Raw genomic sequence first — 16,917 nt, 5'->3', positions numbered from 1 at the left:
GACATCCTTGTGCAGTCACCATATTTTAAAGTTGTCTACATTCATAATGCATTTTTTGTGCAAGTTACTTATAATGTACAATTCCAGAAGAAAAAAAAAAAGCATGTGAGTTCTGTATCACTGTTGTATTTCTCTAAAATTTGCCAAGTATCCTCACAATTAGGAAAGACGAAATGATGAAACACCTGCAATATATATTTTTAAAAGCCTGTGCTTTCCATCAACTTGCATTGGACTTTGAGAAAAAAAAATAATGATGCATCACCTTCCATTTTGTTTCTCCTCTTTACTTGTTTATTTCATAATCCTCTGGCAGAAGATTTTTGGAACAATCCAAAAGAATGAACTAATGTAACACGGAGAGAGACTGCTAGATGAGATTACTAACCAAACTGCCAAAATATTAATAAGGAGGGCTTATCATATAAATAACATAAATAATTTGACTCAGATTTATGTGTAGGCAGTAACAGGCAATTTATCTAATTAGTAAGATTTTTCAAGGAACAGAAAGAGATAATATGTCCCTCCAAATATATCCCTTTCTCATTAACTGATACTTGAATTTCTATTTTAGAAATGTATACTTTTGGCTTAAGGCTTAATACCTATTGAAACGCAAATGAACACCCAAAGAGGGAATTTTATTTGGTTAATGAAAAAGGTATACCTTTCTAAGGAAATAAACATAAATGATACACATATAATTTGTTCATAGTATAGTTTACATAGAAACAAACATCCTACCCAAATATTCAATAACAGAGGGTCATGTTAAGAAAAATTAATACATTCATGATTAGAACACATGCTGCCCTTAAAATTAAAATAAAATTACTTGTATTTGTTGACAGGGAATGATGACCACAATGTATAAAGCAAGGTGAGTAGAGGCAGAGAACACAGGAAAAAGGATGATTAGGGAGTCTACTTTTGTACATATTTTTAGTTGTACATGGAGGCAAAATAAACTGTATAGAGTAGATTTTCCTGGGAGATGAATTTTGTATGGATTTCATTTCATCTTTTATGGGTTTTTTTTATCTATTTGTATTTTCTGTTTCTTTTAAATATGACGACTACGTGGTACATATAACATATATGCACATATACATATGCTTGTGCACATATGTGTACATTTTCCTTTGTTTGAATATAAGATATAAGAAAGAGCAGCTTTTGATAGTGGACTGCAAAAATCTAATGGTGTTACCCACATTGATGGTGTAATAACCAACTAAAAAGCAAGCTTTCTTTGAAGTACTAAGATCTAATAGATGCCAAATTCCAAAGCAGACACTAAATCACATGCAGATTTTACAAAGAATTTTGTCAAAAGTCAATTATACACTGTGATTCTTGAACACACTGTGAGGGCACAAAAGGGCCAAGAGAGTTAAGAGGGACAAAAGATGTTGTGAGAAGGACTTCTTTGGAATGAGTTGTCCTGGTATTACTTACATGTACACACACACACACACACACACACACACACACACACACACACACAAACACACCCTTCACCGAAGGAAATGAGGGTGGTATACCTACACCTTAGCTTAATTGTAGTGTGTTAAAAATAAGACAAAGGCACCAAATGGGGTTACTTATGTTAAGCCTCATATTGACAAACCAGGATTTAACTTAATTACAGTTTGGCCACTCCAGGAAAACAGAATCTTAAACCAGTCAATAAGGAATCACCTGGTCAACACTAGTAAGGTCATCCATCTGTCTGATAGTTCCCTTTATTCCCTGAAGGAAAGTGACCTTGTCACAACCAACCTGCCTTTTTCTAATATAATATCTTTGTCCTATTCCCTTTGGTCTATAACAGTGTCTAATTTTTATGGCTTCTTAGAGCCCCTTTCTATCTGCTAGATGGAACGCTCCCCAATTCATGAATCACCGAATAAAGGCAATAAGATCTTTAGAAATGATGGAGTTGAATTTTGGTTTAACTGTTTTGGTGGCAGTGATGGAATTCAAAGGAAATGTGTGTATTTGAGGGGACAACAAGAAACACAGGCACAATTACTCATGAATCCTTTGATTTATTTGTCTTTCTTGCCATTTCTTAGGGCCACAGGTAAGTTCCTCTGAGTTCTGAGTTCTGCTCTCTTTGCATTGAACTCTTGGTCTAATCGGCTTTCTAGGGACACCTAGGTCGCTCAGGCAGTTGAGCATCTGACTTTTGATTCTGGCTCAGATCATGCTCCCAGGGTTATGGGATTGAGGGGATTGAGGTATTGAGGGATTGAGTGTGGAGCCTGCTCAGGATAACCTCCCCCCCACTCCTTCTGTCCCTCTTTCTCTCTCTCTCTCTCTCTCTCTCTCTAAAATAAATAATCATAATTATAATAATCATAATTGTCTTTCTAGTCCAGGGCAGGTCAGCTTAAGGTAACAGTTCTACCAGAACCTCAGCCCCTAGACTTTGGTTCAGTCCCCAGACGCCATATTGGGAACTCCTGGTGCTTCATTCTGCAGTTTTTCACTTGATTGGAATCCCAGTTTGCAGTCCCCATTTGTTGGGTCCTCTCCTCAGTACTCAGTTCCACATTGGAAACTGTTAGCGGGGCACAAAATGCCATCTCTTGTCCAGGCTACTGTTGATTTCTGTTAATAGGCACATAAGGTAAAGGCCATTGCTAATGGGAATCGTGGAAGCCAAAGCTACAAAATTGGTGGATTACATGGGTGGAACACTTAAAAGCTGTTAAAGCACTTGCCACCTAACTCTAAGACTTTCATGTTAGGATTAGGTGGCTACAGAATGGGTTAGACTGACACTAGGTCACATGCAACGTCAAGAAACTTTCCAGGTAATGAGGAACACTGTAAAATGCACATAATCCTCAAGCCAGTGACACATCCCTGTTAGGTATTACTAATTTTGCTCTGGGACACCAAAGGAGTACCTAAAAGAAATAGGATCCTTACATTCCAAAGATTTGAGAGTGCCACCTTCTGGCACACCTGCTTATTTTATGGCTAAGTAATGTGGGTCTCAGAAGCTGTACATACCTACAAAAATGGAAAAATTTTACTAAAGGCAATCTAGAATTACAGCGGCCATTATGGGGAATGATGTGGGAAACAAAGGCAGAAAGAAATGACAAAATTAAATTTCCTTATAACCTGCAGCCCATTGACAAGTATTTGAGGCACGCAGAGTACAGCATTCCTCCAGGAACTCCCAACTGTCTTAATATGAATGCTTTACAAGAGGGAAAAACAACCTTAGCTTGACAATAGTTAGGTTTCCAGGATCCTGAGAGTCTTCTTTAGCATATGGAAAATCCTCTAAACTTCCCCTTGCCTTTACTTCCCCCAATTCCCAAGTATATAATCAATTACTCCTCACAATCTCTGGGCAGCTTCTTCTGGCCACTGTTCCTGTCCCCGTGCTTTAATAAAACCACCTTTTTGCAACAAAGACATGTCACAAACTCTTTCTTGGGCATTGGTGCCAAACCCCAATAGGGAACATTCCAATTAGACAAGATTGTTCATTTTAGAAGTGCATTTGAAAGCAAGAGTTCCCAAAACAAATAAATACAATGGGGTATCAATTTTAATTGGTATGCATAAGTCTCCAAAAAGTTTCAAAATTCCAAAATAGCTTCATTGACATATTTGCTAAAAAGCCTAATGCCAAATTAAAAATATATTAAAACAAAAAACAAGATCATCAAACAGAGGTAACTCCTATTGCCTCCTATCTACCCCCCCACCCCCCTGCCTTTCGTTATCTGAGTACTCAGTCTACTAATCCTCTGTCTGAATTGTCTTTCCACTATTAAGAGACAGCAGGAACATAAACAAAAGTCTACCAAATTAGTGGCCTTACAGATACCTTGGTATATACTCTGGAAGGAGGACCCCCATAAGAACCCTTCATAGCGTTAACAGAACCATGAGAGATTTTGTGATAAACTGCTACATTATTCCCTTAAACAGAAAAAAATGTCTCTTTCTTCTGGTTATCTTTGGGGGTGGCTTTGGATCTTGGGAGGGTAATATCTTCTCCACCCTCTTTGGGGATGCCTCTTGGTTTTACAGGTCAGTGGTTCATACTTCCAGGAACATTTACTGTTTGTAAATGGCTGAAACTAGTCCTGGCTAAAAATGATGATTTTTTTTTTTTTCTGGCAAGATATTTCAAATGATATTTTAAGCATCTCAGTGGTTAGAAGTTGTTCAAATTGAAAGCTGATATTCAGAGCCTGATAACATTTTTAGGCCTCCTCCTCTAAGCTAAATGGACTCAGAGGGAATGAGAAACAAGTGAAAGACAAAGCTCTAATCTAGAATACAGGAATATTTTATTTCCGTTTTAGGTGAAGATCTTCTCCCTGATATAAAGAAGCAAACTGAGGATAATTTAATTGAATGGGTAGTTCAACCTCTTGATATCATTGGGGCTGCAAGCCAATTCTTTGAACAATTAAAAGCAACTGCTCTTATCTTACAAATGTTTATAAAACCAGAAACAGCTCTAGAAACAATTCATAGTTCACCTACCATTTTAACTAATCCCAAACCCTCCACTATTTATCTCAAAACGAAGGCTTATATTGAAAAATTCTGGCCTTAGGGAACAAAAGTGCTACTTGGAGGAACAGGCACTCTTTCTCTATGCCTTTGAGATGTAAATATTCTACCCAGTCTTCTCTGGTAGTTCTTATCTAAACCATCTCTTTGAAATGCAAACTTAAGAGAGCAACTTATTCAGAAAGAGAGCAAGAGAGAGGCTGTTTGGGAAACTGGAATTAAGGGAAATGAAATAATGTGTCTTCTCCACAAATATTAATAAAAAGGTTGAGCCATCTGAGCAGGTAACTTTAACTTATTCCATTTGCCAGAGACATGATTTGTATCCAACTGCTCTTCTATCAACTAGTGAATTAAAACAGTGTTGGGACTGGCTTTTACTTTGTTTGTCTGGATAAAAAATATGCACATGTGTTTTCCACACAGGAGAGGACTATATGACAGAGAAAGTGTCGGCCTGAAGCCATTTTAAAACCTGGTGATACCCCCAACAGAAAGGGTTTGCAAACTCTGCCCCTCTGCCCAAAAAAACAAACAAACAAACGAACAAACAACAAAAACAGAAACCAATCAAGTTTGGAAGGTACTAGATAGATGAAGAAAAAAATATGTCATCCTTGTCAAGGGAAATTTAGTCCAATGGAGCTATTAAGGATCTAGCAATGTGTACATGAAAAAGAGAAATATCTTTTGACATCTGCTAGGACTAGAGATCAAAAAACCTTTTGATAATTGTTAAGTCAACCAAGATTTCTGGGGCAGTCTGAAACAATAGTAAGTAAGGGTGAGAGGAGGTAAGAGAGAATGAGAGAAAGTGACCATACTTTTTTTATAATTCTCAGGTAGCAGACGTTTCCACCCACAACTGATCCTACACTGGAACAGGGGGACAGTGCTTATGTGTGAGCTTTATATAAAACATACAGTATTCATATGGCAGATCTAATACTCCATTTACAGATTTGAGACTTTATGAACTAAGGATATAATATGAATTTTTGTTATCTCAAAACCATTCTGTTACACACAGAGCATTCAGCGACCTCACCTTAGTAATATGGAATTCACCATGGTAGGAGTTCTCACACCAAGGAAATCAGCAAAAGCTGAAGTTCAAAACATGATTTATTATTTTGTTGAGTATCTACACTTAAGAGAGTGATATAGAAAATATTAGTAACACAGATTAAACTTAAAAGTATACTGTTTATAACCATTTAATTATAAATAGGTTTTATGTAATTATAAATAGCTATTATATAAATATAAATTATAATGTATATAATTTCAAATATGTAATATTTGAAAACTATGATCTGATGGGGCAAAAAATTACCATGTCACTGATGAACAAGGAAAATTCTAATATATGTATATACTGTTTCACTTTTGTCTTACTCATTAATGTAAGCAAAAATATCACACAGTATTCATGCTGGAATAATACCTGGAGAGCCAATTATTAAACATTTACCAGTAAACCACCATGCCTACAAGTCTACATCTATATTGTTCTAAAAGTGAACTAGTTTAAACACATAAATGGTACTGATGACCTGGTTTCAATATCTATATCAAAAGTTCAGGGCATCTGGGTGGCTTAGTCAGTTGGGCGTTCGACTTCGGCTCAAGTTATGATCTCACTGTTCATGAGTCCAAGCCCCGTGTCGAGCTCTGTGTTGACAGCTCAGAGCCTGGAGCCTGCTTTGGATTCTGTGTCTCCCTCTCTCTCTGACCCTCCCTGGCTCATACTCTGTCTCTCTCTCTCTCAAAAATAAGTAAACATTAATTTTTTATAATTCAATTATTATTACATAACCGATGTCACTTCCAATATCCTCAATACTTTTTTCTTTTCTAAAATATTATTTGTTCTCCTCAAAACTTAAAAGCCTGTATCAGTTAAGAACTTTAAAAGTGAAAGAAATCTCAACTCAAACTGAGTGAAAATATAAGGGAAAATTATTTTAGTTTGTGTAAGTCAAAATTCTATACTCAGATACAGGTTGAGTCAGAAATTCAAAGTATCACTGGTATAACCAGTTTCTTTGGTCCTTCTCAGGCCTGATTTCCAATGTGTTGTTTCCAATGTAATTTTCGTTTCAAAACAGCTCTAGTAGCTCCAGTTCCATGTACAGTAAGATTCAAGAACTAATAAATGTTTCAGTGCATGAAGTAACTCCAGTACTCTAGTGGATTTTGTCCCCCCTATTAATAATTTTCTGTGACTAGATGATTGGGATTTCCTGAGTGGTTTATATAAAGGTCATGTATTCTACCACTAGGTGTGCTGGGAATAGCTTCTTCTTCTTCTTTTTAAACATATTTTTTAAGTGTATTTATTTATTTTTGAGAGACAGAGAGAGAAAGAGAGACAGAGAGAATGAGCAGAAGAGGGGCAGAGAGAGAGGGGGACAGAAGATCTGAAGCAGGCTCTTCTCTGACAGCAGAGAGCCTGATGTGGGTCTCAAACTCACAAATCATGAGATCATGACCTGAACTTAAGTCAGAAGCTTACCTGACTGAGCCACCCAGGTGCCCCTGGGAATAGCTTCTTAAAACACATGTACTGGGAACAGCTGAATGGCTCTGTAGGTAGAGTTCAAGCCCCATGTTGGATATACAGCTTACTTAAAAAAAGACTCAAAAACAAACCAAAACATGTACTAAAAGGGGGAGAAAAATGGTGTGTGCATCTCTTCCAAAGTATAATGCCATCACCAAAAAGGGGCTGCTGCCCTGCCAGGGTATACCTTGAATCTAGGTGGGGATCACGTAACTAATCCTCACCAAGGACTATGAGCAGAATTGATGTGTATTATTTCCAGATCACGGTGGTCAAAGAAAAAGGGTCCATTTCTTCTGCTTCTAACTAGAACCCAGGACTCTAAAACCCTGTTAAAACTATTACACTACAGGGGACTGTTTATCTTCCAGTATAAAAGGGACAAGGTGCAACGATGGATATTGGGACTAAAAATATACACCATGCAAAAAAATATGCAAACCAAACATAAACAAAATAACATTTAAAAATACAAAAACAGAAACAAAACAACATAATAAAACATAACAACATCCCAGTAACCTTTTGCTCTTGTTCTACCCTGCCATCAGGATGTCATGTTACCTATGTTTTCTTTATCCTCAATATGTAAAGTTCTTCATACCCTGATTTACCAAATATTTCCAATCCTCCTCCTAACTTCACGCTCAAATGGCAAAAAAGCAGAATTACATTGTGCCTGCTTCTCCTACACACATATGCGTGCATATGTGCACACACACACTGAAAAGCACATCATGCATGCATGTGCTTAAAAATAATTTACTCATCAGACACATTTTAATTATGTACCTAATTGAATTTCATTCAACATGAAGAAGAAACTTGAATCCACTTTTTCAAAATTAATGACTTTTTCTCCCTTTCCAATTTACTTATCATGATTTAACAGTGCTTCAATTCTGATAGTAGTGATAGTCACTTAACTTGTTAAAATTTAAATAACATTTTATAATACATGTTCAGCTGAATTTAGGAATCTCTATGTCCATACTCAAAACATTTAATCCCAATGTGTATATTAAGGTAATTTCATATTAATATATTCACAGAAAAAGTTGTATTGAAATATAGACACATACAAATGAACTCCATGCCTCATTTTATAAAATAAAAAATTTTAATAACAGGATATTAAAGAGTAGTAATGATAGTGTAAACATAACAAAATGGGGTTTGGGGGTGAATGGAAATTGGGCATTAAACCAATAAAAATGAAAATAAAGGACTTACAGTTTATGATAAATTAAAAATTTTTTGAAATGTTTATTTTGAGAGAGAGCATATGTGTGCATGAGTGTGCACGAACAGAGGAGGAGCAGAGAGAGAGAGGAAGAAAGAGAACTGCCAGCAGGCTAATGCTGTCAGTGCAGAGCCTCACAAAGAGCTCCATCTCAAACTGTGAAATCATAACCTGAGTGGAAATCAATAGTAGCCCACTTAACTGACTGAGCCACCCAGGTGCCCCCTGATTATGATAATTTTTTTAAATTTTTTATAATGTTTATTTATTTTGAGAAAAAGAGTATGAGTGGGGGAGGGAAGAGAGAGAGAGGAAGATACAGAATCCAAAGCAGGCTCCAGGCTCTGAGCTGTCAGCACAGAGACCAATGTGGGGCTCGAACTTATACACCATGAGATCACCACCTGAGCTGAAGTTGGACACCTAACTGACTGAGCCACTCAGGCACCCCTATGATAAATTTTAATAAATAAAAAAGAAGCTGTTATGAAAAAGAATGGGAGATAATTTGTTTTGGAGAATGAGGGAAGGAATCTTTAAAGATAATATTTTAATGGGCTTTCAAGTAAAATGCTCTCATATATTTGTGAAATGGAAAAATTACCAAATTTTTGAGACTAAAGGAATGAGTAAGAGTGAAGTAGGTGAATATGAAGGACAAAGAGAGAAGAATACATTAGGGAAAAAAGATAATAGTATGTCAAGAGGAGAATGCTTGGCTTATTTGAATAAATAATGGGAAAAAACAAATAATACAAATAGACTCATAGATGATTCAATATTAGAGTTACAAGACTTAGACTTAAAGATAATTTTGAGGGGCGCCTGGGTGGCGCAGTCGGTTAAGCGTCCGACTTCAGCCAGGTCACGATCTCGCGGTCCGTGGGTTCGAGCCCCGCGTCAGGCTCTGGGCTGATGGCTCAGAGCCTGGAGCCTGTTTCCGATTCTGTGTCTCCCTCTCTCTCTGCCCCTCCCCCATTCATGCTCTGTCTCTCTCTGTCCCAAAAATAAATAAAAAACGTTGAAAAAAAAATTTAAAAAAAAAAAGATAATTTTGGTTACTATTTAAAAATTTTTTTTTCAACGTTTTTTATTTATTTTTGGGACAGAGACAGACAGAGCATGAATGGGGGAGGGGCAGAGAGAGAGGGAGACACAGAATCGGAAACAGGCTCCAGGCTCTGAGCCATCAGCCCAGAGCCTGACGCGGGGCTCGAACCCACGGACCGCGAGATCGTGACCTGGCTGAAGTCGGACGCTTAACCGACTGCGCCACCCAGGCGCCCCAGTATTTTAAAGAAGTACATATATCACAAGATGGGGATTCCAGCAAATAAATGGAGTTGTAAATAAGAATAAAATCAAAATTATTGTTGCAGGGAGTATGGCCAGAGTCGCAAAAGATGAGTCCACAAAGTGCAGTTAAGTGAAGGTCCTCATACTTGAGTCAGAATGAGGTCCCTGACTCCAGAATGAAGCTTCTTTTCATTAGGATAATTGCTAAAGACTATGTGCATAAAGTCAGCTAAGCAAGTGTGTTAAACAATCTAATGGTTTAGCTTTTCAAGGTTGAATTTCAAGTTAACTGGTTTCTGTATCACTAGGAAGGGTCAGGTGTGAATGAGGATCCAGCCCTGGACAATGTTAATGGCTCTAGGCGTTCCTTAGGAACCCAGCTGCGTTCAGCTGTGTAAACATGTCCTAAGGCCTTGCACCTTCTCCAGCCCTTCCCTTTTGAAGTCTTTCCTTTGATGTTTCTCTCCTGTATCTCCTACAAATTAGAAACCAAAATATAGAATAATTGTAAATAACTGGAATTAATTAATCAAATTTAAGTGGAAATTGGGCACAGCTGAGGAAGATTATGTAGTGAACTTGATAAAATAACAAAATGTGAAATTTAGTTCAGGGACTTTTGTTTTATATATGCATTTATATTTTATTTTTACTATCATACATAGAAAAGAATATATTTTACTAAACCAAAAATATTTTACTCAGAGCAATATTACTCTGGTATTTTTTTTACATTATTGAAGTTTACTTAATAATATGCTGATTGTATATTTAATTGATGTCTCAGTGTATATAGTTTAAACAACACTGATATGAACAGATATAGAACCTAAAATTAAGATAAGCTTAACAGCCTTTTCAAAATCACAAATCACAAATGTTAATAATATAGCTATGAATAGAACTAAATGCATGTACAATGACATCATATGGTTTACATAACATGAGCATTTTGTCTGCTAAGGCCAACAATGGCAACATCAACTGGAAATCCTGGTAACTCTTGGTTCCATCTTTTATAATCATTTTTGGTCTTCAATGTCTGTCATTTTCATAAATTTTGAGATGATATAAAAAATTGCACAAAGAAGGATTAACAAAGTCTTACATGAAAATGCAAACTTTGCTTCAATGAAAATTTTAAAAAGAAAGTGAAAGCAATAGAACAAGGCATTGTTTCCACATGATATCTTAAAATGCTTATAATAATGATAATAATAATAAGCTACCAGAAATTCAGGAAGTCAGACCGGAAAAAAATATAAAAGACATATCACTAACTAGGAAAATAAATAAAAGTTAAGCCACATATTAACTGTATTATCAGATATTACATTTAACTTTTTTTAATTTTTTTAAAATGTGTATGTATTTTTTGACAGAGAGACAGAGCATGAGCAGGGGAGGAGCAGAGAGAAAGAGAGGAAGACACAGAATCCAAAGCAGGCTCCAGGTTCTGAGCTGTCAGCTCAGAGCCTGACGTGGGGCTTGAACTCACAGATTGCGAGATCATGACCTGAGCCGAAGTCAGGCACACAACCAACTGAGCCCCCAGGCGCCCCTCAGGTATTATATTTTATTTTATTTTATTTTATTTTATTTTATTTTATTTTTTTCAACATTTATTTATTTTTGGGACAGAGAGAGACAGAGCATGAACGGGGGAGGGGCAGAGAGAGAGGGAGACACAGAATCGGAAACAGGCTCCAGGCTCCGAGCCATCAGCCCAGAGCCCGACGCGGGGCTCGAACTCACGGACCGCGAGATCGTGACCTGGCTGAAGTCGGACGCTTAACCGACTGCGCCACCCAGGTGCCCCAGGTATTATATTTTAAATAATATTGCAAATGTTTTTATGTTTGCTCTCAATCCTATATCTATAGCAGAAATGTGAATTAGAATAATTATTTTGTCATGTACTCAGCAGTATGTATCAAGATCCACACAAATGTACCTAGCCTTTAACCTAGTGTACCCATTCTAAAATGTTTCAAAATAAAAGAATATACATTAAAATATATGCAGTGCTGTGTTATTAGACAAGGAGAAAATAAGGCACACAATAAACTTCAAAAAAACTAGATTTTTTTGTTTTACTGAAACATGGCACATTAATCTATAAAATATTTGCAACCACTAAAATATGAAAATAATTTTATGATGAAAGCAAAATAGTATTCATTTTATTAATTACAACCATGAAAGAAAATCTATACTCATACTGAAAAACACAGGAAAAAAAACTGGCTTGATACATATGTAACTTTTTGGTTATTTCTTTATGGTTATAATTCATTTTCTGCAATACATATGAATCAGAAGAATAGAAGATGATACCAGAAAAGAGTTGCTTTTTACCCTAAATTATGCCAAATTAATTTCAGGTATCAATCAAGTTTCTGACTTTATTATAAAATGGTCTGGAATAGTTTGTAAATGATTTTAAACTAAATGTCTTCCCTGGCTACATAAACATATCTAATCAGGCATCTGTTACAGTAGGCTGATTGATTAGTATCGATATTTTACACCCTACTCTTCTTTTTGTGTCTGAACCATGCTGATAAATCTCTTTACCTTTTACATCTTGTTTATCTTCTAGAAGGAAGGGGATGGTAACACAAAATTTTATAGAAGAGATATTTTTAGGGTTAAGTAATGATGATAGCAAAACACATAAAGACCTATAAAATGCTTAGTTCTGGTATAATATAGCTAGAATTCAGGCTGTTTATCTGGTAAAAAATAGATTTAGTATTTGTGTTTACTGTTTTCTGCATATTGTCCTGACATATCGAGCAACTGTATTTTAGTAACGGTCATCACACTGCTGTTGTTGATTAGCTTTGCCCTTCCATAAACAAAAGTTTTATAATTATTCACTAGCTATATTCCTTCTCGGCATATGGTAGTGCCTATTTGTGTATGGTCTCCTATGAAGTACAGAATAATTTTAATTGAAATAGCCCAACCAGATATTCTGTATCAACTAATGCTTAAGTAATACCACCAGTCAATATTCTTTCTCTTTCTGCCATATGGATACATACTTTTCAAATGAAAGTAAGACAGTATATTAAAAAGTACATGAATAGGGGCGCCTGGGTGGCGCAGTCGGTTAAGCGTCCGACTTCAGCCAGGTCACGATCTCGCGGTCCAGGAGTTCGAGCCCCGCGTCAGGCTCTGGGCTGATGGCTCAGAGCCTGGAGCCTGTTTCCGATTCTGTGTCTCCCTCTCTGCCCCTCCCCCCATTCATGCTCTGTCTCTCTCTGTCCCAAAAATAAATAAACGTTGAAAAAAAAATTTAAAAAAAAATAAAAAAAATAAAAAAAATAAAAAGTACATGAATATTGAAGTAAAAAGAACATAGGTTTACATTCTAATGCAGCACTATTAGCTGTTGCTCCATTTAAGAAATACCTACTGGGGGCGCCTGGGTGGCGCAGTCGGTTAAGCGTCCGACTTCAGCCAGGTCACGATCTCGCGGTCCGGGAGTTCGAGCCCCGCGTCGGGCTCTGGGCTGATGGCTCAGAGCCTGGAGCCTGTTTCCGATTCTGTGTCTCCCTCTCTCTCTGCCCCTCCCCCGTTCATGCTCTGTCTCTCTCTGTCCCAAAAATAAATAAACGTTGAAAAAAAAAAAAATTTAAAAAAAAAAAAAAATACCTACTGAATATGCACTGTATCAGTAAGCAAAAAATATCTGTCTTTAGCTTAATAACTTAAATAAAAATTTAAGTTAACCTGTCCTTAAGTTCTTTATCTATAAAATGAAAATAACAGGATAATAGTATATAATTTCTAAGGTTTTGAGTATTAAATATATATATCTCCATATCAGTATCCACATATGGTAAGTATAGCAATATATTTGTATTTAATTAATGCATGTTTAGTGTTTTCCCTGATAGATTTAATAATATTCAGCTGAGTCTATCTGCATATATTTTTGTATTTTTTACTATCAAGTTTTTTCTCAAAAGAGAGAATAGGTTATATATATATATATATATATATATATATATATATATATATATATATATATTTTTTTTTTTTTTTTTTTATTATTGGTCATCACTGCCAGTACATTACCAGGCCTGCTCAAGTCCTTTAGTTAAACATGTCTTATTGCATTGGTACTCTCATTAAGAGCACCTGTGTCATGGTCCAAGCTCAACAACAAACCAGCAAAATGACCTTAGTAATATCACAATTTCCCTAACCACTTTTTCCTGTAGTCTCTAAATGAAGGCATCAAATTGCTTTAGGTGCAACCAGTCTCTGACTAAGTCATACTAGCTGAATTACAGCAAACAAACTATAGGTTATAAATATCAAGGAAATACAAGAGAATATTTAGTCATCTTTTTTCCTTAGAATCCCTAACAAAATTAGATCTATTGTGGGCTATTATACCAGCCACTAAAAACCCCTCCAACCATCTCATATATAAAATAAAAATGTGTGAAAATAAGTTTTTAGTGAATTAGATGAGGAAATGTTAAACTGCTACCTGCCTAGATTGAAGTCTTCAACGGTCAATTCATGACTTTATAAATTAGCCCTTAATTTCTAAACAACAACAACAACAACAAAAAAGCCTTTCAACTGAAAAAAAAATTATTTTATTAAACAGGTCCCAATATAAACTCTCCTTATTTGTAGCTATATGGAGCCCAAGTGGGGGAGAAAAACAAAAAGCTTAAAAATTCAGCTTATATGTAATAGTAGCACCTTTGAGTTGGTTTTGCATTTATTCAAGGAAGTGAGATGTTTTTGTTACAAGGTCCCCAAATGACCCTGAGTCACTCTCATCTAAAGTAGACAGCATAAAGTTAATAGTGAGTGACAATAGCAAATGAAAAAAGGAACATGCTTCTGCAGCATAGAGTGGATTTCATTCCATTCAGCAGGAATATAAGTAACAAGGCAACAGGAGCTTAGATGCTTATCACTGCAATTCCTACACCCTCTGGGTTTAATGATTAACACATAATTAGAGTGTAAATAAGAACTATCTAGATATTACCTTGAAACGCATGTCCCATCAGAAAATATTTCCCTACTAGAGTTATTGATTATATATATACATATATATATATATATATATATATATATGTATATATATATATAATTTGTACAGATACAAACATGTGCCCCACCACACAAATATATTTGACTGATTTATGCAATTTGCTACTTACTGTACATTACTACCTATGAAAATATAGTTGTATATAAAACATTTTTCGAATAGAAAATTCTCACATTTATAATTGGCCATTGCAGTAATAAAACTCCAAATAAACCTCAATTTAGCAATTAATAGAGGAATTTGAAAGAAAATTAATAGGGACATTGAGAGGAATTTGGCAGGATTCTAGTGCTATCTAGATACCAGCTATGAGTAGGAGTTTAGCATCTTTTTTAAAAAAAATTCAGAACACTGCTTTTCATATCTGTATACAGTCTTACAAAATTTAATACATTTAATAAAGGTAATGGCAAAAATGAACAGATATTAATAGTTTAAAACATGTAGACACAGAAACTATACAGGCTAACTAAAACATATTTCTAGAAAAACATGACTGAATTTAAATTTAGAGGGGAGCAGTTGACACAAGCCTTGTAATGGTCCCTAGAGTAAAACCCTTCAGAGGAGCCTACCTTGTCGGCCAACTTTGGTGCTGTAACCTACTAGCTGTGTGCCCCAGCAATGAGAGACCTAAGCTAATAGCTGATACCAAGGTTTTAGCTGGAAGGACTACCTATACCAAGAACCAACTCATAGAAAGGTACTCTTTAACTAAATTTGGACTTTATTTCTTTCATCTCCCCTTTCCCTGAAACAATAGTATAATCAATCTATCACTTTGGAGTATGTTATTTCTTTATTGGCTTATTAACAGACATTATCCTATAACTACTAGCTTATAAAATATTATAAATTATATTTCCTACAGTAAACCTATATTAAATAAATTATTGGAAAAGGCTTTTTAAAAATTCCAGAACTAGAAAAAATAATTCTAAAATTTATAAGGAACCACAAAAGCTAGAGGTGTCACACTTTCCAATTTCAAACTGTATAAAAAAAACTAGGGTAATCAAAACACTATGGTATTGGGAAAAAAAACAGACATGCACATCAGTAGAATAGAATTGAGAACCCAGAAATAAATTACACATATATTTATAATTAATCTACAACAAAGGAGCCAAGAACATACAATGGAGAAAGGACAATCTCTTCAATAAATGGTGTTTGGAAAATGGGACAGTACATGCAAAAGAATGAAAATAGACCACTATCTTACATTATACACAGCAATTAACTCAAATAAAGAGCTGAGTACAAGACCTGAAATCATAAATTCTTGAAGAAAACAGGTGGTAAATTACCTGACATCAGTCTTGGCAATTCCTTTTGGTCCAAAATCAAGGAAAACAAAATAAAAAAATAAACAAATGGGACTACATCAAACTACAAAGCTTCTGCATAACAAAGGAAACCATCATGAAAATGAAAAGCAACCTACTGAATGGGAGAAGATATTTATATCTGGTATATCATATAGCAGTCATATATCTGGTTTGGGATTAATATCCAAAATATACAAGAAACTCATACAACTCAACAAAAAACAAACATCCCAATTAAAAAATGGGCAGAAGACATGAACAGATATTTCTCTAAAGAAAACATAGAGATGGCCAACAGGCACATGAAAAGATGCTCAATATCACTAATTATTAGGTAAATTCAAATCAAAACCACAATGAGATGTCACTTGTCAAAAAGACAGGAAATAATCAGTGCCAGAGAAAATGTGGAGAAAGGGGAACCCTAGTACACTGTTGGTGGGATTGTGAACTGATGCAGCCACTATGGAAAACAATATGGAGATTCCTCAAGAAGAATAGAATTACCATATGACCCACCCATTCCATTTTTGAGTATTCAACCAAGAATTCAAAAACACTAATTTGAAAAGTCATATTACCTGTGTTCACTGCAGCATTATTCACAATGACCAAAGTATTGGCTATAAGAATTAAATCTTGCTATCTGTAACAACATGAATGGAACTTGAGGGTATTATGCTAAATGAAATAAGCCCAATGGAGAAAGACAAAGACCATAAAGTTTCACTCATATATAGAATCTAAAAAAAAATGAACAACATTAAAAACAAATTCATAGATACAGAGAACTGACTAGTGGTTACCAGAGTGAGAAGGGTTGGGGAGCGGC

This window comes from Puma concolor, chromosome A3 (assembly GCF_028749965.1).
Source record: "Puma concolor isolate L17-30 chromosome A3, mPumCon1.1.hap2, whole genome shotgun sequence".
Lineage (NCBI taxonomy): Eukaryota > Metazoa > Chordata > Mammalia > Carnivora > Felidae > Puma > Puma concolor.
This window is presented reverse-complemented; position numbering follows the sequence as displayed.